The following is a 9,382-nucleotide window of genomic DNA, read 5'->3' as shown; positions in this document are numbered from 1 at the left end:
GCTCATTTTTTCCCGGTGAAGATTTCATTTTCAATTGACGACTATGATAGGCTTTACATACGGGAAATGGTGAGGTTGCACGGGGTTCTTTTATCCATCATTTTAGACAGAGGTACTCAGTTCACTTCAGCTTTGGAGATCTTTTCAGAGAGGAATTGTTACTCAAGTTAAGCTTAGCACAACATTTTACCCACAGAAAGATGGTCAAGCTGAGCGGACTATTCATACTTTGGAAGATATGGTGAGAGCTTGTGTGATTGACTTTAAAGGTAATTGGGATTATCATATACATTTTATTGAGTTTGCTTATAATAATAGTTATCACACAAGTATTCAAATGGCTCTTTTTGAGGCTCTCTATTAGAGAAGGTATAGGTCTCATGTTGGTTGGTTTGAAGTTGGTGAGGTCACTTTGATAGTGTCCGAGTTGGTTCATGAGGTTATGAAGAAGGTTTGACTTACGAGAAAAAGGCTGAGAACAGCTCAAAGTTGATAAAAATTATATGCCAATGTTAGAAAGAGAGAGCTTGAATTTGATGTTAATGATTGGGTTTACTTAAAAATCTCACTTATGAAGGGTGTGATGAGATTTGAGAAGAAAGGGGATCTTAGTCCTTGTTATATAGGCTCATATCATATTTTGAGGCATTTTGGTAAGGTAGCTTATGAATTGAATTTGCCATCCGATTTGGCATCGGTGCATCTGGTTTTTTGTGTTTCTTTGTTGAAAAAGTATGTTGGTGATCCTACCTCTATTGTACCATTGGATAGTGTTGGTATTATGGAAATTCTTTTGTATGAAGAGGTTCTGGTCAAATTGGAAGTTGAGAAATAAAGAAGTTGTTTCCATGAAGGTTCTTTAGAGGAATCAATTAATTGAGGGTGCTACTTGGGAGGCCAAAACATATATGATGTCCAAGTATCCTCATATTTTTTTCCTCCACTCCTATTCTAGCTTGAGGTATTAGTTCCTCATGTTCACTCTTTTGGAATCATGAATTTTAGTCATCCTCATATTTCCATATCCATGCATGTTCATGAAAACTTGTTTGAAGTTTATGTTTTAGTTTGGGGTTGATTACTCTTTGTTGATGTGCATTTTTATGTGATTTGTGTTCCTATTGGATTGTTAGATCTTTCTCTACTCTATTCATTCTTTCTTGAGTCCCATTCAAGGATAAATGTTTTCGGGGAGATATTGTAACGCCTCAGAAATTGGTAAGTTGAGTTTGAAAAGAAAAGTTTAGAAAGGTTGTTGGTGCACTGGTCTACGAACGGGTCTACGGTCCGTAGAACCCAGTCGTACAAGGTGAGTTGAAAGATTGAAAGATGTCAAGTCCCAGATTAGGGTCTACAGACCACCAAGACAGTCCATAGAAAGGTCAATGGGTCATAAGATGGTCCTTAGGAAGGTTCAAGACTTAGTGAAAATTGGGACAACCTTGGGTTCTACGGATGGGGTCTACGAGTCCTACAAAGGTCAACGGTCCACAAAAGGCTCTCGTGGATATATTTTAGAAATTGGGTCCCCAATAAATGGTTCTACGGGTGATCAGTATAGTCCATAGAAAGTTATACGCATAGTAGGTCGACCCGTAGAAGCTGCCCAACAAATGTTTGATCAAGGTCATTTGGATCTTTTTCTACTCTTTTAACACCTAAACTACATCATGTTGATCATATATATAAGCCTTGTAACAACTTTACTCTTCTAAAACTAACTGTTCCCTCACATTCACTCAAAATCCAAATTTCCTCCAAGTTCATTCTCTCCAATCCTTTCTCAAGCTCTCAAGGGAAAAGTCTAGGTTTCTTGAAGCTTCAAGGTTTCTTCTTCACTCTTTAGGAATTTGATCACCAAGGTATGTGGAAACTTCACCAATAGATTCCTTTCATCCATTTGGTCCCAAGAGAAACTCAATGTCTCCTTTTGATTCCAATCCAATTTTTCTAGGGTTTCATGAAATTCTTCATGGCTTCAATTGTTTATGATTTTTTTTTTATAATTAATCTATTTGTGCATTATTTGATTCAATTACATGTTTTCTAATGAATTTCATATGAACTCATGTCTTATGCTTATATTATGATTATGAACTATGATTATGAAATTATGCATGAATCATAAAATTGAGGAATTTATGAATAAAAGATGTTTTAGATAAAGTATCAATATGATTTGTGAAAGATTTTCTCACTATGAAATATGATCATGATTTTTGATGCTTAGATAGTGTCTTATTAACATGTTTTGAAATCATGATTTTGAAAAGAGCTATTTTATGATATGAAGTATGATTAGATTTGTATGACTAGATTACTACTTTTCCAAGTTTTATGATATGATTATGATTATGTTTATTACCGTGGAATTTTACTTAGCACTGAGAGGACTTTGGAACGGAGTCCCTACTACTAGTAGAGATTTGGTCTTTCGAAACAATTTTGTTGTCTCTAACTATATGCCCATATAGGATTTATCTTAGAATGACTTAGCTAGCGGATCCACCTAAGCTAATATGTATGGTACTTCCCTTGGCAAGTAGAACAATCTCTTTTCAGTGTGGTAAAGACACCAGATTCCATGCTATAAATCACATGGCTTATGTCGGTTAATGATTAAATATCCTACAAAAAAACTATGATTTACTTCAAATGGTTGTATCACTTCCTCAATGTTGATGACTTAAGCTTTTCTCATGACTTTCCAATGTGCATTGACCTTGTCCCATCATTCATGATTTAGCTTATTGAGCTTTAATATGTTTTACATGGACATGCATTATATTTCTTTAAACTCATCATGATATGATGTTTATGTTAATGTATTTTCCTCATACTCGGTACATTCAAAGTGGTGAGTCCACTTAGCACTTGGATTGGTGAGTCCTCATGGTTCGAGGGCAAGGTCATTGTCATTTTATTGTTTTTGATGTATTTTCAAGTTTTTAGACTGTGTACGTGGTTTAGGGGTTTGTCCTAACCACATCCATGGTAGTAGAAGATTTTGTCATACATAGTTGATTTCTCCATTATGTTAGTCATGTACTCTCTTGATGAGTCTCCTATGAGTTGGAAAGAATTTTGCGACTTACATTATGTTCTTATGTTGTATTCTCTTTATTAGATATTTATAGTATCATGCCTATGTCAATGGCTTGTTTAGGGCCTCATGGGTTCCTATTCGCCATGTCATGTCTCGGGTATAGTTTAGTTCGTGACACAAATTCTATAGAAAATCAAGAAACTATGATAATTATTACAGTAATTGTGATATATAGTTGTTGCAACAACTATGGTAATTACTAGAGCAATTACGATAGTTGTTGAAACAGGTATCGCAATTGCTTGAATTGTTACAACAACTTCAACAATTGTTTGAGTTGTTGCAACAATAGTTGAATTATTATAGCAACTTTTGCATAGTTGTTGCAGTAACTTCGACAACTGTTTGATTTTTTTGTTAGAAAATAAGGTGGAAGAGGAACTGGTGAAGGAGATAGTGGTTGTGACAGAGGAGAAGGTTGGTGGTGATAGTGGAAGAAGAGATAATGATTGTTATGGCGACGGTGAAGGAGGAGAAGGAGGAAGAGGTGGTAGTAGAGGAGGAAAAAACGTGGTGATGGTGGTGATAGTGATGGAGGAGGAGGTGGTAGTAGCGGAGGAGACGATGGTAGTGACAACGATGGCGGCGGTAAAAAAGGGTGGAAATAATGGTAGCGGCAAAGATGGAGGGTGAGGGGAAGGGAGAGGGTATGACAAAATAGTATCTTTGTGTAAATAATAAAACTTAAGGATTTAAAATTAGTGTAATTAACACTAATCTTAAATTTTCACCTCTACTCAATTAATTAACTTGTATCACTTTTTCTTAGTTTTGAAACTTTTTTTTGTCACCTTTAATTACTTTTGTCGAGTTGCTCTAGAAACTTGGGTAATTTGTTGATCAGACAGATGAAGCGTTTGTGCATAGGAGTTACTAGCTTTGTTGACTTATCATCTATTTGCATTAAAGTAGTAGTAGATTTGGATTGATTTTCTCAAGGAGCATCATTCAATACCGATGAATAAATTGTAAGGTGTTTTCAGAGGATTTTGGTTCCATTTTTTCTTTTCTTTATCCATTATTATGTCCTCTAGTGTTCTGTCTCCCTTCATTTTTATTTTGTAATTTTAATTCTACCTGAGCTTCATCTAATTTTCATCCCCAATTTAAAATTGTAAATCTTGAATTATAACTTTATATCAAACGGACTTTAATTTAAGGTTTCAATCATATTATTCTCATAAATACTTCTAGTAAATGAAAATATTTGTTTGTACTCATTTATAATTAATAAAACCATAGGAAAATTATCTACAACTATGTATTACACTATTTAAATATGTTTTGATGTGAATAAATCATATTGATAGTCAATCAAAATTAATATGGCTGTCAACAATATATAAGATGTTCTTTTCAGTCACAGCTAAGATTTGACGAAATAATAAACAAGACAAAACTAATATATATATATATATATATATATGTATACTTGAAAGAAAGTTAAATGAGGTAAAAATGAATGAAACAATTCTTAGGTAAATGAGTGATATTTTATTGATAACTCAATTTTTTCATAAAAAGGGAGAGTTCAAAATATTGAAGCTAACAATTGAAAACACAAACACAACTTAATGGGCCTTGATTTCCACCAGTACAAACATTGTGGGCTAGGTATCACTTTTTATGAGAAAACACCATAACAACGTTTTGACCTTACAAGTGAAGAATTTAAGATTTATATACATATACTGTCATGGTTTTCGAAATCCATGACAGCAAAGAGTGAAACTTCATTACAGATTCTGGAATTTCATCCAGAATACTATGATGGAGTTTGATAAACTCATGAATTCCCAAAAGAAAGAGACTATTTTTAATGATTTTTTTAATTTGCGGCTATTTTTCAATTAACAAGTCTAAAAATTGCCATTTTAAAATTTTTATCAAAAGAATCAGCATTGTTTTCTTTTATCATAAACACAACAATAAACATAGAAAAACAATTTGGATACTGATTAATTTTTTAAAAAAAAAAAAACTGAAATGATGAGAAAGAAGCAAATGATAGAGCTCAAAAACTTGGTCATATTGCTTATAGAATTTGATAAACTCAAATGTTTAAAAGAAATTTCTAGAGTCGTGTGTTTTGATAGAGCAAAGTGAAAAGGGCTTTTATAGTGTGAATTTTTTAAATCTATAATATACAACTTAATGGACAATTCAAATAAAAGAAATCATTAATGATATGCAATTACATTACTCAACTTTCAAGATTATGATGTTGCTCCCATAAATGCTCTATTAATGCATTAAAATGAGCATTTTTGTCCTTAATTTTTTTATGTTTAGCTAAAAATTGTTCAAATAATAGATTTTCAAATTATATTAGTGAAAAAATTTTAAACAAGAAATTAAAATATCATCAATTAGAGATGAAAATGTTATATATTAAATAATATATTTCTTAAAATATTACATTATATTTAAAAAAGAATTACAAATATTAGATATTTAATTAATAGCATTATATGTAAAATAATATGTTCATTACAAAATAATACAAATAATATTAAAATAATAAAGTGAAATAGAGAAGTGAATAGTAGTTCTCCAAATTTGAAAAACTACTATTCATCCCTCTATAAATAGTATTGTAATCTTTTATGAAGAAAAGTATTTCTTTATATATAGTAAAAGTTTTTTAAAATATTTTAAGCAATGTAATCATATCATATCATATATATATATATAAAAGAGAACCCTAGGCCCGCCTACGTGGCGCAACCATAAATCAGAATTTCCTTTTAATTTATTTATTTCCAATACTAGTATTCCCTTTTCATGAAAAATTGTGACTTTTATGAAAACTTGTGACTTTTAGGAAGAGTTGCGACTTTTATATCAAAAGTTGTAACTTTTATGAAAAGTTATGACTTTTATGAAGATGCGACTTTTATGAAAAATTGTGACTTTTATGAAAGGTTGTGACCTTTCCGAAGGGTTGTAACTTTTCCAAAGAGTTGTGACATTTCCGATAAGTCAACAATAAATATTTGTTCACACTACCCTTTGTTGTCTATAAATAGAGGGATTTTCTGCCACAATTATTTGTACGTGTTTTTCCGTTATAGGGTAGTCGAATTCAAATACATTAATTAAGCTTCTTATGAAGTTTGTTTGATTCCTCAAAGTTTTCTTCCTCCTATTTCATGGAGCTTAGTGATTCATGTAACTATGACAATTTCTTTTTGTTATTTTGGTGACTTTTTTTTAACTCTGTTAAAAATTCAGCAAAATGATTGAAAATTGATCTTTTCTTTTGTCCCTTTCTACAGGTTTCTTCGTATAAACAAAGAATATTGATTTTGATTGCAATGCGACATTACTATTCTTGCACCTCTCATTCAACAACTCATAACGTTTTTGAAATGGTTGAATTCATTACATTGGTTCTTTAGTAAACAAAACTTTTATTTCTGCCACTATTATTTGTAGGTTTTTTTTGGAGTCGAATTCAAGTACATTAATTAAAATTCTTATGAAGTGTGTTTCATTCCTCAAAGTTTTCTTCCTCATATTTCATGAAGCTTAATCTTTTACTGTAAGTCATAGTGATTCATGTATCTATTGCAATTTCTATTTGCTATTTTGGTGACTTTTTTCTGAACTCTGTTAAAAATTTCAGTGAGGATGATTGAAAATTTATCTTCTCTTTTGTCCCTTTCTGTAGGTTTTTTCATATACTTTTTGGGAAAATTTCTTGTGGGTCGTTGTGTTATATTTTATAGCACACAAATAGGGGTGTCAAATGGGCAGGTTGAGTTGAAATTGGAGATAATAAATTAGTTGAAATATAAATTGGGTTGGGTCTTGACCCGCCCAAGTTTACTTTGGGCTTAATGGGTTGGGCTAAAAATGGGTTGGGTCTTGACCCACTTAATCTCAATAATTTTAACATAGTGATATTTAACTTTTATAATCACAATTTGAATTTCAACTCAAGATATTTTATTTTTTTAAAGTAATAAATGGATAGATAAATCCTAAAAGATATTAAATAAATAATAATTCATACCTTCAATATAGGAACATATCTTAATAAAGAGTTTTAAAACGGGTTGAAATTGGAGATTGAATTGGGCTCAATTGAGGATTCTCTTAAAATAGGTTAGGCTTGAAAGGGTTGAGATTGAACCCAATTCAAATTATCTTGAGCCCAACCCTTAAAATTCTGGGCAGGTTGGGCGGGTTACCTATGTTTGGGTTCATTTTTGACACCCCTACACATAACAACAAATATGTGATAACTAATACGGAACCAATGATGAAGTTACAAAGCATATTGCTCTCTTGCTTGTCATAGTTAATATATTATTTTGATTGCTTTTTCTTAGGTACAAACAATTTTTATGTCATTGCACTCTTCCTAGAATATTAGTATAGGCACAATTAGTCCACTTCTTTTGTCGCAAGTTAAGTAGTTTGTCATATTTCTTCGTCTCTTCTTTTTGGGCATAATAAGAGATCAAGTTTTCTTGAAATAAACAAATGTCCAGAATACACTATAACAAAAATAATTATCGGCAATAAATATGAACATTAACGAAAAGTGCTAGAGGCTTTACCGACATTAATTAATTGTCATTAGATTCAATGTTGCTATAAACTTTAGGGACATTTATAGAGAGTATCAATTGCCTTTGAAAATACATATTTAGCGACAATTAAGCTATTAATTGCCGTTAAACATCATTTTTACGGTAGTGGTGACTCTTTATTTTGATATTCTTTTTGGTTTTTTTATAAAGAAGTAAGAACTCTTTCTCTTGGATTATTTCAATTAAATTTGTGAACTGTAAACTTGGATACAACTCGATACACTATCTTTTTGAAAAATATGTTAAGCAATATGTCTTTTTCTTCTTGATTGCTAGGAAAGTAAGGTTGTCTTTATTATTATTTGTGAGTTCAAGTGCTCATAAAATTATGTTGTGAGATTTTAATATGTTATGTGTCAAAATTTTGGTTTAGAATATCCAGTTGTGAACAGTTTCATTCAGACCAAATAAGTTGGAGTCGGTGATATGAAACCTAAGCAATAGTAATGACTAATCTGAGACAATGAGGAAAAACATTTATAATACTAACAATTTTAGGGTCATTTTTAACATATATATGATACATCATACTATAATAAAAACAGATTGATGGAGGTTCATAAGAAAGGAGTTGAAGGTATTCCATTTGAGTTTAGTTAATTATGTTCTTGTATGGACGTGATGTTCCACTTTACTTGGGAGTGTTGTTGTTCGAGGCTTTTTGGTCTCTTCCTTAACGTCTGATGTTGTTCTTTATAACTTTTTGGAATTTAGCAAATTTCATTACTTCTGACCAACTATTTCTATGGAGATTTTCTTAGACTTCTTTTTTATACTTAAAATCTCTCTATGACTCATAATTTTTCTATAACAAAAAATTAAAAAATATAGCATTTAAGATTTCGGAGGAACGCTTTGCCTTAACCTAAAATGTTCTTGACAATGTAGTGTATGTATCGAAAATATGAATATTATCGAAAGATCATATGTAAGCTTAATGAAATAGTTCAATCTCATGCGAGGCACAAGTAATTTACCTAGTATAAATATATATTAAAGATTAATAACAATATCATGAACTTGATAGATTTCGATGAAATTCTTGATTACCAAAGATAAATAAATAATAATGTTTTAATTGAAACAAGTAATAGAACGTTAAATAGTGGTAAGGAAATTATTTTTCACTCATAAGCAGAGAGATTATTTTTCTTCTTTCATTGTATTAATTACCAAAAAATAACAATCTTTAATATACGTGAGTACAAACTCAATATTTTCAAGTATAGCAGCAAAGGAATTCATGACCCCACCTAGGGCTGGCAAGGGGATGGGGACGGGGACTGGGGGACGGGACGGGACGGGGGACGGCGCTGGTGGGATTTGGCCGGGACCGGGATTGGGGAGACAAAAATAAGTCCCATCCCGTCCCACTATATATACGGGACGGGACGGGACGGGACGGGACGGGGGATTTTTTATTTTTATTTTTTATATACTTATTTATTTGTATTGAAATTATATATTATTGAATAACATTTTTAGTTTATTTGAATTTTATTTAATAACATTTTTAGCTAATAAATAATGTTTAAGTTTTCAAATTTTAAAATTCAAAATTCAAATTTCAATTTCAAACTTCAAATTACAAATTCAACTTTCAAATTTCAAACTTCAATTTTCAAATTTCAAATTTCAAATTTGAGTAGTTCAAATTTGTATTTTAAATATTTTT

Source organism: Solanum tuberosum, unplaced genomic scaffold (assembly GCF_000226075.1).
Source record: "Solanum tuberosum cultivar DM 1-3 516 R44 unplaced genomic scaffold, SolTub_3.0 scf00011, whole genome shotgun sequence".
Lineage (NCBI taxonomy): Eukaryota > Viridiplantae > Streptophyta > Magnoliopsida > Solanales > Solanaceae > Solanum > Solanum tuberosum.
Note: the sequence above shows the minus strand (reverse complement) of the source record.